The sequence below is a fragment of the Pseudorca crassidens genome, chromosome 2, assembly GCF_039906515.1.
Source record: "Pseudorca crassidens isolate mPseCra1 chromosome 2, mPseCra1.hap1, whole genome shotgun sequence".
NCBI classification, from domain to species: domain Eukaryota; kingdom Metazoa; phylum Chordata; class Mammalia; order Artiodactyla; family Delphinidae; genus Pseudorca; species Pseudorca crassidens.
This window is the reverse complement of record NC_090297.1, coordinates 92,979,342-92,993,018: the sequence shown is the minus strand read 5'-3', so window position 1 is coordinate 92,993,018 and position 13,677 is coordinate 92,979,342. Positions and strand designations below refer to the sequence as shown.

Below are 13,677 nucleotides of genomic sequence, written 5' to 3'. Positions count from 1 at the left end.
GTCAGGGATAGCTGATAATTTCATGCTGCACCCTCCTCTCTTGCTCCCTTCTTCCCTATTAGAAAGTAAGGAGAGCACATTCGGTACTATTATATTCTTATTCTGAAAGCTTTTCTCAAGATATTTGTGGGGTGTGGATTTCTGAAGATCAAAGCATGCTATGTTATTACAGTTAAATTGCTGACTTTCGAGAAGGGGAGCACATAAGTATTGGTGTCATCCTGGACTTTTAATCTGCATTTCATTCTCTTCTATCATGGATAGATGGGACAATTTTAGTGTTTTCCTTTTACCAACTTGTCTAGACTCTCTGGATCTAAGGTATCAATTGCAGAGCTTGTTCCTCAGCTCCAAACCCATAATAACTGCCTATTTGCAACCCCTAATTGGTTATTTAATAAACATCTCTTAGGCATGCTTAAAGGATGAACTCATGAATTCTCCATTTCACACCATCCTGAAAATGTTCCTTCCCAAGCTTTCTCATTCCAGCATAAAGTATCATATTTCATTTACTTGCTCAGGCTTCCAAGCTATAATCAAACCTTGATTCAATCCATCAGAAAGACTTGTTGACACTAGCTCAATATATATCTATTCTCACCACTTCTCACTATCCTCATTAAAACTATAATAAAAACCACAATTACCTTTATTTCCAAAAATTCTGGGCATTCTCAAAGAATAATTATGGAATTTCCAGTCCCTGCTGGAGAAGACAAATGCCCATGAATCAGAGGACCAATAAGTAATAATGATTCCACTTATGCCCTTCTTTGCCTCAATAGAAGCAAATTAAGGATCATGGTGTCAAAAACAAGTTCTAGATTATATCTGGGAATTCCCTCTTCAGAACTGCCAAACTGACTTAGTGCAAACCTCTAAGATATTAACTTAAAAAGGTTGCACGCTACTCCCATCATTTATGGTTCTTCAAGTAGACTTAAGTTCCAATAGTGTATTTGGTCAAATTTCTGTAGAGTAGCCATACCTGAAACTTTTTCTTCCTCGGCCCTGAGTAGCCTCACCAACATGAGTGTGGGTGCATTATGGGTAAAGAGTTGCTTAGGGCTGCAAAAAATTCAGGGTTATTTACTAAATACTGATTTAAAATTATTCCTATATAAATTGACTCAGATGCTTCTGAAACTACATGTTTTGCCAGTAGCCACCCTCCCTGGACATGGCTTCTTATAGTAATTCTTCCACTCTGAATGCAAAGTCAGACTTATTCTCTTCTGGGTTATACATTATATACTTGAATTTTGAATCCTAACCACACTGATTTTCTGTCACACAATTGTTTGAAAGAAGAGAGACTTTCAAATAAATAGAAGGGTTTATGGCCTGTGGCCTGAAATAATTCTCACTTCTGGACCTTGGAGACTCCTTCTTAGGCAATGGCAGGTCTTCACCTCTGTAGATATTTACTGCTATGTCTTGTTGATGGCTTGCTCTCAAATACAGCTCAGAACTCTTTTTCTCCAGTCTCTAGTACAATACCACTAGAGTAGGAATAAATTGGCTTGTATCTTTGTTTCAAAGGATGAATGATTAAAACTAAAATACCAACTCCCATTTCTCCAGAGAAATTTCTGGAGCCAATGTAGCCAGGTGGAATTTATAAATTAATCTAGGCAGGCATTAGCTTCACCTATTAAACAATTGTGTATGAAAATTCACTGTCCTCAGAAGTTGGGGTAAAATCTAATTTCCAATTCATAGCTTCAGAAGATATTTAGATTTCTCCAATTTAATAAACTCACAGTATGTGTCAGTCTGGTGTCTCAGTCAAGTCTTAAAGAAAACATTCTGTTCTAAAATTATTGTTACTATAACAATGATATCCCCATGGTATTGCTGGACTCTCTCATGTTTGTTTAGATTCATAACCACATTATATCTTATGTATAAAGTCTGAGTAGTTTTAATAAAAACAAAATTCTGGCTTACAGTAATAATTTTAATAGCAGATCCAACTGCACTGTTGGTCAACACATGTTAAAATGGCTCTAAAATATAATCAGAATAAAAACCTAACCTAAGCACAATGTTACACTCAAAAAAACACACTTACACAACAAATAGTACATTAAAAGAAATTCCAAACTTGCTTGAATTTCTTGAGAAACACTGAACATTGAACACGAATCTAGTTAATTAACTAGAACAATTTTTTAAAAAATTTATTCTCCTAACCATTTTCTTGTGAACATAAACCATCACATCAGGCAATAGGTACTCAGTGAATGTCAGCTCCTTCTACTCCTTTCTTGTGACCTTGATTTTTAATAATCTGATCTCCCTCTTCTCTCAGAAATCTCTTAGCTCAGATTGAGGTAATTGGAATATTTAAGAGGAATTAACAAAGGAATATTCATTCCTTTGGACCCCATTAGTTTTGGTATATGAAATTGAAACACCACAAATTTATGTAACTAAAAAATATTCTTTAGCTCTTTTGAGAACTAGTGTTACAAAAGGTCAGTATGTCTATATGAATATATTTTCTGCTTATTGGTGAAATTACATTTTAAAACAATGTTCCTTTCTCACTTGATGGCAGTGATAGAAAAATCTACGTAATTAGACAGTTTGAGATTTTTTTACAGAAAATGAACAATTTCTCCTAACCAGCTGGTATACTTCTTACTAATAAATATTGAGAATTTTGTAACTAGTTATGCTTTCATTTATGCTTGCCACTCCAGGAAATACAGAATTAACTTTTGTGCTTAATAGCAGCAATTATGCCTAACCTAACCTACTTTTTTCTTATAATACTATTGTCTACCCTCACTTTAAAAAATGTGACAGTTTTAGGGCTTCCCTGGTGACGCAGTGGTTGAGGGTCCGCCTGCCAATGCAGGGGACATGGGTTCGTGCCCCAGTCCGGGAAGATCCCACATGCCATGGAGCAGCTAGGCCCGTGAGCCATGGCTGCTGAGCCTGCACGTCCAGAGCCTGTGCTCCGCAACAGGAGAGGCCACAACAGTGAGAGGCCCGTGTACCGCAAAAAAAAAAAAAAGTGACACTTTTAAAGGGATAATTTAATTAATGGATTATTATGGGATTATCAATGTGTATATGTGTCTTGCAAATGGGTGGGGACAATTAACTAATTAGTTAATTAAACTGTTATGTAAAAGTAAGTACAGCAAATTTTATTCAAGTTTTTGGTTATACTCCACTTAGTGATATCCTTTCTGTGAACATATGTTTTTGCCAATTTTCTTCCAACACCTTATTTATGAAATAGAATGCCAATTAGATAATGTTATTTTCATGTTAAGTGATATCATCTTTCAATAAATTTTTCATACATTTCAATTTATAATTTCAATTTATAAATCTGAGTATACCACTTATTTGCTGCAGTAGTATTGCAGCATTTTAGAATAACATTTGTTGGGATAGGTAATTGTTTAAAATATTAAGGATCAGCAGAAAACATAAGAACAATATTTCTGGAGCTAGGGCTAGGTGAAGAGTTCTGAGAAATGATATCAAAATTGTGATTTCTTTTTTTAAAAAAGGATAAATTGAGCTTCATCAAAATTAAAAAAAAAACTTTATGCTGTAAAGGACCCTATCAAGGGGATGAAAAGAAGCTATATATTAAGATAAAATATTTGCAAACCGCATCCAACAAAGGTCTCATATATATAGACTATAAAAAGAACTCTCAAATCTCAAAAGTAAAAAAAATAAATCTAATTATAAATTGGGCAAAAAACATGAAGAGATATTTCACTATGGAAGGGATATAGATAGCAAATACTTAAAGAGATGGTCAACATCATTAGCTATTAAGGAAATGCAAATTAAAACTGCAATGATTTATCACTAAACATCTATTAGAATGGCAAAAAAAAAAAAAAAAAAAAGAAAACCAAGAGTGATAATACCAAATGCTGATGAGGCTGGGGAGAAACGGTCTTTCATACACTGCTGGTAGGAATGCAAAATGGTACAGCCATTCTGGAAAACAGTTTGGTGGTTGCTTTTTCTTTCTTTCTTTTTTTTTTTTTTTTTTGGAATTTTGAATTTTAATATTTTTTTTATACAGCAGGTTCTTATTAGTTATCCATTTTATACACATTAGTGTATATATGTCAATCCCAATCTCCCAGTTCAGAACACCACCACTCCCCCACCCCACCCCCAGCCACTTTTCCCCCTTGGTATCCATATGTTTGTTCTGTAAATCTGTGTCTCTATTTCTGCCCTGCAAACTGGTTCATCTGTATCATTTTTCTAGGTTCCACATATATGCGTTAATATACAATATTTGTTTTTCTCTTTATGACTTACTTCACTCTGTATGACAGTCGCTAGATCCATCCACATCTCTAAAAATGACACACTTTCGTTCCTTTTTATGGCTGAGTAATATTCCATTGTATAAACATAACACATCTTCTTTATCCATTCATCTGTCAATGGGCACTTAGGTTGCTTCCATGACCGGGCTATTGTAAACAGTGCTGCAATGAACATTGGGGTGATTGGGTCTTTTTGAATTATGGTTTTCTCTGGGTATATGCCCAGTAGTGGGATTGATGGGTCATATGGTAATTCTATTTTTAGTTTTTTAAGGAACCTCCATGCTGTTCTACATAGTGGCTGTATCAATTTACATTCCCACCAACAGTGCAAGAGGGTTCCCTTTTCTCCACACCCTCTCCAGCATTTGTTGTTTGTAGATTTTTTGATGATGCCCATTCTAACTGGTGTGAGGTGATACCTAATTGTAGTTTTGATTTGCATTTCTCTAACAATTAGTGGTGATGAGCATCTTTTCATGTGCTTCTTGGCCATCTGTTTGTCTTCTATGGAGAAATGTCTATTTAGGTCTTCTGCCCATTTTTTGATTGGGTTGTGTTTTTTTTTTAATATTGAGCTGCATGAGCTGTTTATATATTTTGGAGATTAATCCATTGTCCATTGATTCCATTGCAAATGTTTTCTCCTATTTTGAGGGTTATCTTTTCATCTTGTTTGTAGTTTCCTTTGCTTTGCAAAAGCTTTTAAGTTTCATTAGGTTCCATTTTTTTATTTTTGTTTTTATCTCCATTACTTGAAGAGGTGGATCAACAAAGATCTTGCTGTAATTTATGTCAAAGAGTGTTCTTCCTATGTTTTCCTCTAAGTTTTATGTGTCCAGTCTTACATTTAGGTCGCTAACCCATTTTGAGTTTATTTTTGTGTATGATGTTAGGGAGTGTTCTAATTTCATTCTTTTACATGTAGCTTTCCAGTTTTCCCGGCACCACTAATTGAAGATACTGTCTTTTCTCCATTGTATATCCTTGCCTCCTTTGTCATAGATTAGTTGACCATAGGTGCGTGAGTTTATCTCTGGGTTTTCTATCCTGTTCCATTGATCTGTATTTCTGTTTTTGTGCCAGTACCATATTGTCTTGATTACTGTAGCTTTGTAGTATAGTCTGAAGTCAGGAAGCCTGATTCCTCCAGCTCTGTTTTTTTGCCTCAAGACTGCTTTGGCTATTTGGAGTCTTTTGTGCTTCCATACAAATTGTGCAATTTTTTTGTTCTAGTTCTGTAAAAAATGCCATTGGTAATTTGATAGGGACTGCATTGAATCTGTAGATTGCTTTGGGTAGTATAATCATTTTCACAATATTTATTCTCCCAATCCAAGAACATGGTATATCTCTCCATCTGTTTGTATCCTCTTTAATTTCTTTCATCAGTGTCTTATAGTTTTCTGCATACAGGTATTTTGTCTCCCTAGGTAGCTTTATGCTTAGGTATTTTATTCTTTTTGTTGCATTGGTAAATGGGAATGTTTCTTAAATTTCTCTTTCAGATTTTTCATCATTAGTGTATAGGAATGCAAGAGATTTCTGTGCATTAATTTTGTATCCTGCAAATTTATCAAATTCATTGATTAGCTCTAGTAGTTTTCTGGTGGCATCTTTAGGATTCTCTATTTATAGCATCATATCATCTGCAAACAGTGACAGGTTTACTTCTTCTTTTCCAATTTGTATTACTTTTATTTCTTTTGTTTCTCTGATTGGCATGGCTAGAACTTCCAAAATGATGTTGAATAAAAGTGGTGAAAGTGGACATCCTTGCCTTGTTCCTGATCTTAAACGGTTTCAGTTTATCACCATTGAGAATGATGTTTGCTGTGGATTTGTCCTATATGGCCTTTATTATGTTGAGGTAGGTTCCCTCTATGCCCACTTTCTGGAGTGTTTTTATCATAAGTGGGTGTTGAGTTTTGTCAAAAGCTTTTTCTGCATCTATTGCGATGATCAAATTGTTTTTATTCTTCAGTTTGTTAATATGGTGTGTCACATCGATTGATTTGCATCTATTGGAGAATACTTGTATCCCTGGGATAAATCCCACTTGATCATGGTGTATGATCCTTTTAATGTGTTGTTGGATTCTGTTTGCTAGTATTTTGCTGAGGATATTTGCATCTATATTCATAGGTGATATTTATCTGTAATTATCTTTTTTTGTAGTATCTTTGTCTGGTTTTGTTATTAGGGTGACAGTGACCTCATACAATGAGTTTAGAGTGTTCCTTCCTCTGAAATATTCTGGAAGAGTTTGAGAAGGATGGGTGTTAGCTCTTTTCTAAATGTTTGATAGAATTCACCTGTGAAGCCATCTGGTCCTGGACTTTTATTTGTTGGAAGATTTTTAATCACAGTTTCAATTTCATTGCTTGTGATTGGTCTGTTCATATTTTCTATTTCTCCCTGGTTCAGTCCTGGAAGGTTATACCTTTCTAAGAATTTGTCCATTACTTCCAGGTTGTCCATTTTATTGGCACAGAGTTGCATGTAGTAGTCTCTTAGGATGCTTTGTATTTCTGCAGTGTCTGCTATAACTTCTTTTGCATTTCTAATTTTATTGATTTGAGTCCTCTCCCTCTTTTTCTTGATGAGTCTGGCTAATGGTTTATTAATTTTGTTTATCTTCTCAAAGAACCAGCTTTTAGCTTTATTGATCTTTGCTATTGTTTTCTTTGTTTCTATTTCATTTATTTCTGCTCTGATCTTTATGATTTCTTTCTTTCTGCTAACTTTGGGCTTGGTTTGTCCTTCTTTCTCTAGTTCCTTTAATTGTAAGGTTAAATTGTTTACTTGAGATTTTTCTTGTTTCTTGAGGTCGGTTTTTATAGCTATAAACTTCCCTCTTAGAACTGCTTTTGCTGCATTCCATAGGTTTTGGATCGTCGTGTTTTCATTGTCACTTGTCTCTAGGTATTTTTTGATTTCCTCTTTGATTTCTTCAATGATCTCTTGGTTATTTTGTAATGTATTGTTTAGCCTATGTGTGTTTGTTTTTTCTACGTTTTTTTCCCTGTAATTGATTTCTACTCTCATAGCATTGTGGTCAGAGAAGATGCTTAATATGATTTCAATTTTCTTAAATTTACTGAGGCTTGATTTGTGACCCAAGATGTGATCTATCCTGGAGAATGTTCCATGTGCCCTTGAGAAGAAAATGTAATCTGTTTTTGGATGGAATGTTCTATAAATATCAATTAAATCTACCTTGTCTGTTGTGTCATTTAAAGCTTGTGTTTCCTTACTAATTTTCTGTTTGGTTGATCTGTGCATTGGTGTAAGTGAGGTGTTAAAGTCCCCCAGTATTATTGTGTTACTGTTGTTTTCCTCTTTTATAGGTGTTAGCATTTGCCTTATATATTGAGGTGCTCCTATGTTGGGTGCATGTATATTTATAATTGTTATATCTTCTTGGATTGATCCCTTGATCATTATGTAGTGTCCTTCCTTGTCTCTTGTAACATTTTTTATTTTAAAGTCTATTTTATCTGATATGAGCATTGCTACTCCAGCTTCCTTTTGATTTCCATTTGCATGGAATATCTTTTTCCATCCCCTCACTTTCAGTCTGTATGTGTCCCTAAGTCTGAAGTGGCTCTCTTGTTAACAGCATATGTATGGGTCTTGTTTTTGTATGATTTCAGTGAGCCTGTGTTTTTTGGTTGGAGCACTTAATCCATTCAAATTTAAGGTAATTATCAATATGTATGCTCCTATTACCATTTTCTTAATTGTTATGGGTTTGTTTGTAGGTCCTTTTCTTCTCTTGTGTTTCCTACTTAGAGAAGTTCTTTTAGCATTTGTTGTAGAGCTGATTTGGTGGTGCTGAATTCTCTCAGCTTTTTCTTGTCTATAAAGTTTTTGATTTCTCCATTGAATCTGAATGAGATCCTTGTTGGGTACAGTAGTCTTGGTTGTAGGTTCTTTCCTTTCATCACTTTAAGTATATCATGCCAGTCCCTTCTGGATCATAAAGTTTCTGCTGAGAAATCAGCTGTTAACCTTATGGGAGTTCCCTTGTATGTTTTTTGTTATTTTTCCCTCATTTCTTTCAATAATTTTTCTTTTTCTTTTATTTTTTTCAATTTGATTACTATGTGCCTCGGCGTGTTTCTCTTTGGGTTTATCCTGCCAGGACTCTCTGCGCCTCCTGGACTTGGGTGGCTACTTCCTTTCCCATGTTAGGGAAGTTTTTGTCTATAATCCCTTCAAATATTTTCTCAGGTACTTTCTTTCTCTCTTCTCCTTCTGGGACCCCCTATAATGCAAATGATGTTGCATTTAATGTTGTCCCAGAGGTCTCTTAGGCTGTCTTCATTTCTTTTCATTCTTTTTTCTTTATTCTGTTCTGTGGCAGTGAATTCCACCATTCTGTCTTCCAGGTCACTTATCCATTCTTCTGCCTCAGTTATTCTGCTGTTGATTCCTTCTAGTATATTTTTCATTTCAGTTATTGTATTGTTCATCTCTGTTTGTTTATCCTTTAATTTTTCTAGGTGTTTTTTCTTTAATTCTTCTAAGTCTTTGTTAAACATTTCTTGCATCTTCCCTGTCTTTGCCTCCATTCTTTTTCTGAGGTCCTAGATCATCTTCACTATCATTATTCTGAATTATTTTTCTGGAAGTTTGCCTATCTCCACTTCATTTAGTTGTTTTTTTGGGGTTTTATCTTGTTCCTTCACCTGGCACATAGCCTTCTGCCTTTTCATGTTTCTGTCTTTCTGTGAATGTGGTTTTTGTTCCACAGGCTGCAGGATTGTATTTCTTCTTGCTTCTGCTGTCTGCCTCTCAGTTTGGTAGTTTCTTTTAAAACTAAATATGCATTTTCAAAATAAGCCAGCAATCACACCCTATGACATTTATCCCAGAGAAATAAAAGCTTATGTTCACACAAAAACCTGTACACAATTATTCATAGTGACTTTATTCATAGTAACCTAAAACTGGAAACAACTCAAATGCCATTGAATAGGTGAATTGTTAACCAGTTCTGAAACAATGGAATATCATGCAATGGAATACCACTTAGCAATAAAATTACTGAATAAATAAAAGTATTGATGCATGCAAAAACCTGGACAGATCTCAAGGGCATTATGCTTAGTGAAAAAAAATTCTCAAAAAGTTATATACTGTATGATTCAATTTTTAAAATGTTCTCATAAGGAGAAAAATATTACTGAGATGAACCCTGGATGGAGAGGAAACCCCTAAGTCCACTTCTTCATTAATTCCATTATCCTATTTTGCCTGATTTCATAGGACTTCAGGATGTTCCAGACTTTTACCTTAAGGTTTCTCATATTTGTGAAATTTCGAGGGTCACCATCTATGCCAGGAACAACTTATAACCTGTTATTTGGGGAATCTTGTTCTAGATCTGGGAGAAATTGGAAAGTGTATCTCATTATTTCACAAAATTTAGATCATGTGTACAGACAACATTAGCTTAAAAAGTGCTATGTTGAGTGCCTATCATATTTCAGGCACCGTAGTATGAATTACTGATACCAATATCATTAGGTCAGAGACCTTCATTTCAGAGAGTTCAGTGCCTAAAGGTAGACCCAGAAAAGTAAAAAATTACTTATTGTACTCTTTAATGAGTTATTATCACATTCAGTGGGAGAACTGTAGTAGTAGTGGGCAAAGCAGGGGAAGACAAGAATTATAGGCAGAACCAAGGGAAAACCTTGTCTTTTTCACAATGTTCACATATGCCATCCCTGACATCTCAAACAGCAAAGTAGAGAGATATTTCTTAAATGCCTTTAGAGTATCAGCAAGTATACTTTGTATTTGCAGCAGCCATATATGACCTTGGTCACACTGAAGTACTGTTACCAAAAACCATTTCCTCAACAGTGCAGATGGAAGAATACAAAATATCTATCTGTCCCAGTCAGAATTAAGGGTGTGTATATATTTTATAAACTCCGAGAAATGGACAAGATAATTCTGGCTCCTTGTCTGTATAGTCTGAATACACAGTAAATTCTGAACTGTGACTTATTATAATGCAAGTATAACAGTCAAAAAGATAGAGATTTGTTTTAGTTCCTCTACCTTCCCAGTAACCCAAGACTTTCTGCTTTTTGTGGGATTAAAATTTAAATGAGACAGTGGAAGTGAAAGGCTGCAGCATTAGCTCTCAGACTGCAGAAAATACTTGCTAAATATAACTTACTTAAATAGATTCAAAGCAAAAAAGTCAGAGCACAACTCTTATGTACAGGTCTTCAAATAAGGGAACAGAGAGCTGAAGTTTTAAGAGCTGGAAATAAATTATATGAAAAAAATTAAAATATGCCAATAATATTTTAACCCTAACTAGAATTTTCAAAGAATGAAAAGAAATGAAACATATTATAAAAGGTTATTTTTGGCCTCTTTTAAACTTACAAACCCCCTTAACTTTGTCTCGTCTTTATGGTCATGAAATCTGAAATTCTGATTTTTTACCAGAGTATCTTCCATTCTCTCTCTCTCCCCTCTCTCTGTCTGCCTTTTTTTCTCTTTCTTTTACAACAACTGGTCTTTGGTATCACTGGTATTTTAAACCTTCGATTCTTCAACTCATCTATTTTCTCTCATTTTATCCCATTCTACATTTCTGTGCCATTAGAAATGCTTTGTCTCCACATATCTGCATTTTGAAAGTCTTTCCATCTATAACATCAGTGACTCTTTACTTTTCTGTTTGTTCTTTTAAAATATTCTTCATTGTATCCTTTTTCTCTCCTTGAGTCTTAAGTGTTGGTATCTTCAAGGTTAGAGGCTAAATTATTGTCTTACTCAAATATCTTTTCATTATTTATCCCATTCATCTTCACCTTTAATTCTGACCTTCACATAGACTACAACGTATGCAAGCCTAGGATGAGAAAATCAGTATATCATCTGAGAATAATTTACTCCATTGATTGTAAGGATTAATTCTTTGAACAGTTTAACCTAAAAGAGGACTACCATTCTTTCCTTAAATTATATAACTTTAAAATCTTTACCCCTTTTCCTAATAAGGTTTTTTTACTGGTGTCTGATAGCATTTCCCCAGCTACCTCATATATTTTTCTATCCAATTGTATTTTGGCAGCCCTCAGTTGAGATCAGCATCATTCCAATGTTCCCCTCAAATCACCTTCTCTTTCTGATTTTTCTTTTGTTTTGTTATTTTTTTGGTTTCTCTCCTTGTCATCCAGGATGAAAATGTGGACTCACCTTTGGTTCAATTCTATTGTCTTTAATTCTAGTCGTTATTTCTTAACTATTGTGGATGACTTTTTTTTACTTCATAATAAATAGCATAAACTTTTTATTACTTTGTTCCCAACAATCAGGCTTTTACAAGCTCTTCTCTATGATTCTAGTGTCTTTTGATTATTAACCCTTTCCTATTCTCTTACCCTCCTGTTTATCTTGGATGCTCCCTCTAGATCTATTTCCCTTAGCAAAACTTCCTCTCATTTACTCCAAAACTCAAAAACAGGGACTAACCAGCAGGGCCAGTTCATGGGCATATGATTTATGCAGTCCCATAGGGTCCCATGCTTAGAAGGACTGCACACTTGGTTTTATGATCTGCTATAGCTCTTTTAATACTTTAACAAGGGTCTGTGAATTTTATTTTGCAATGAGCCCTGCAAATCATGTAGCCCATATGGCTTACAATGACAATGAATAAATTCCATACCAGTTTCCCTCCTAAAACTCTAGACTCTTTATACCCAATGTCTTCCTAGCCTTAGTGACCACTCCCATAATCTTCAGTGAAACTTGGTTGCTAGCTGCATTCCAGATGTATTTATTTATTTCTTACTTTTGTGTTTTACTGCCACTTGATAACTTTAATTCATTTCCTCAAAATTTTACCCAAATTCTATTTTCCATATCCTTTTTCTGATTTTTATTCTGAGGCTCCACATAGTTGAGCTGTATCTCTCCTCTAAAATCTATAGTGCTATGTTTCTTTCTTTCTTTTTTCTTTTTATTTGTTTTGCGGTACACGGGCCTCTCACTGTTGTGGCCTCTCCCGTTGCGGAGCACAGGCTCCGGACACGCAGGCTCAGTGGCCATGGCTCATGGGCGCAGCCGCTCCATGGCATGTGGGATCTTCCCGGACCGGGGCACGAACTCGTGTCCCCTGTATCGGCAGGCAAACTTTCAACCGCTGCACCATCAGGGAAGCCCTGTTTATTTCTTTCTAGAGAAAATATTTATCATGTTTCCTTTTTCTTTGAGTAAATGTCTTATTACAACAGACAGCAAACTCCATGAAGATAAAGGTAAACTCTCTTATTTATGTATCATGTACAGTGCTTAATAATAAAATTTACTAATATAGTATATTTTTTAAAAGTTTGGTACACATGATAACTCCTCATGTTATAAATTATATATATATATATGAATGAATGTGTTTGGCTTTCCTGATTTCCTCTCTATGTAGTGTTTGCTTCTGAATGGAATGGAGGGAGGGCAGAAATCCAGGTCACAATAAATTCAGTGATGGGCAAACTTGAAAAATAAAGGAAAAAGGGAGGGAAAAGAAAAGCAGAGAGGAAAAAAATGGGAATATAGAGACAAAGATATCAATTCTACTGATTAACATGTTCCCTGGTTGTAATCACTATCCTCTCTGACATTACAGAAAGGTGATATATCATTTGATGTGTTTGGTCTAGAACAGTAAAATGAGAATTTAGGAAATAAAGCTGGAGACGATGTAGCTGGCTTCCAGCATTTTGTTTATGAGAGCATCCATTCGTGTCTCCTTCAGCTTGTTGAGTAATAGCCATTCTGTCCTTGAGGCATAGATCAAGCAATGAAATTTTGTTATATTAGTACTTTCAGGTTTTCCACAGATTCAAGAATATCTGGAAAATTCTTAGTGTAAGTTGGTTATATTTATCAATTTTTGTTGGGTTTATCAGTGGTTCGGTTATTTTGACTAAAATTGTTTTTACAATGTCTGATAAAAATTAGAAAATAGAGGAAAAAAGAGAGAATAGAGAATTAGGACAAGAATAAGAACAAAAAGTAAGTGAGAGAATACACTTCCTGGGTGGAGTGAAATTCAAACACATTTCAAACCAGTTCAGTCATTTAATTCCCTAGTTATCCTCATTTCTCATCGACTACTATTTCATACCATGATTGCTTAAATAAATGCATATTTAATTGTTAGAGAAAACTTGAAAGCCAAGCTTAAGCTTTTATTATAATTTTGTTTAAACTATTCATGTCAAACAAGTGTCCTCCTACTATTTAGAAAACAATTTTGGTGTGTGCAGGGAACACAGTATCCAATGCAAAAGAGCAAAATAAATTATTTGTGAAG

At 34.8% G+C, this 13,677-nt stretch overlaps 1 long non-coding RNA gene across 1 annotated transcript in view; it reads right to left on the bottom strand.

Annotated features, from left to right (window-relative positions):
• Positions 1-13,677, bottom strand: part of LOC137211093 (uncharacterized) — a 191,420-nt gene that overhangs the window by 108,495 nt on the left and 69,248 nt on the right. The window lies entirely within an intron of this gene.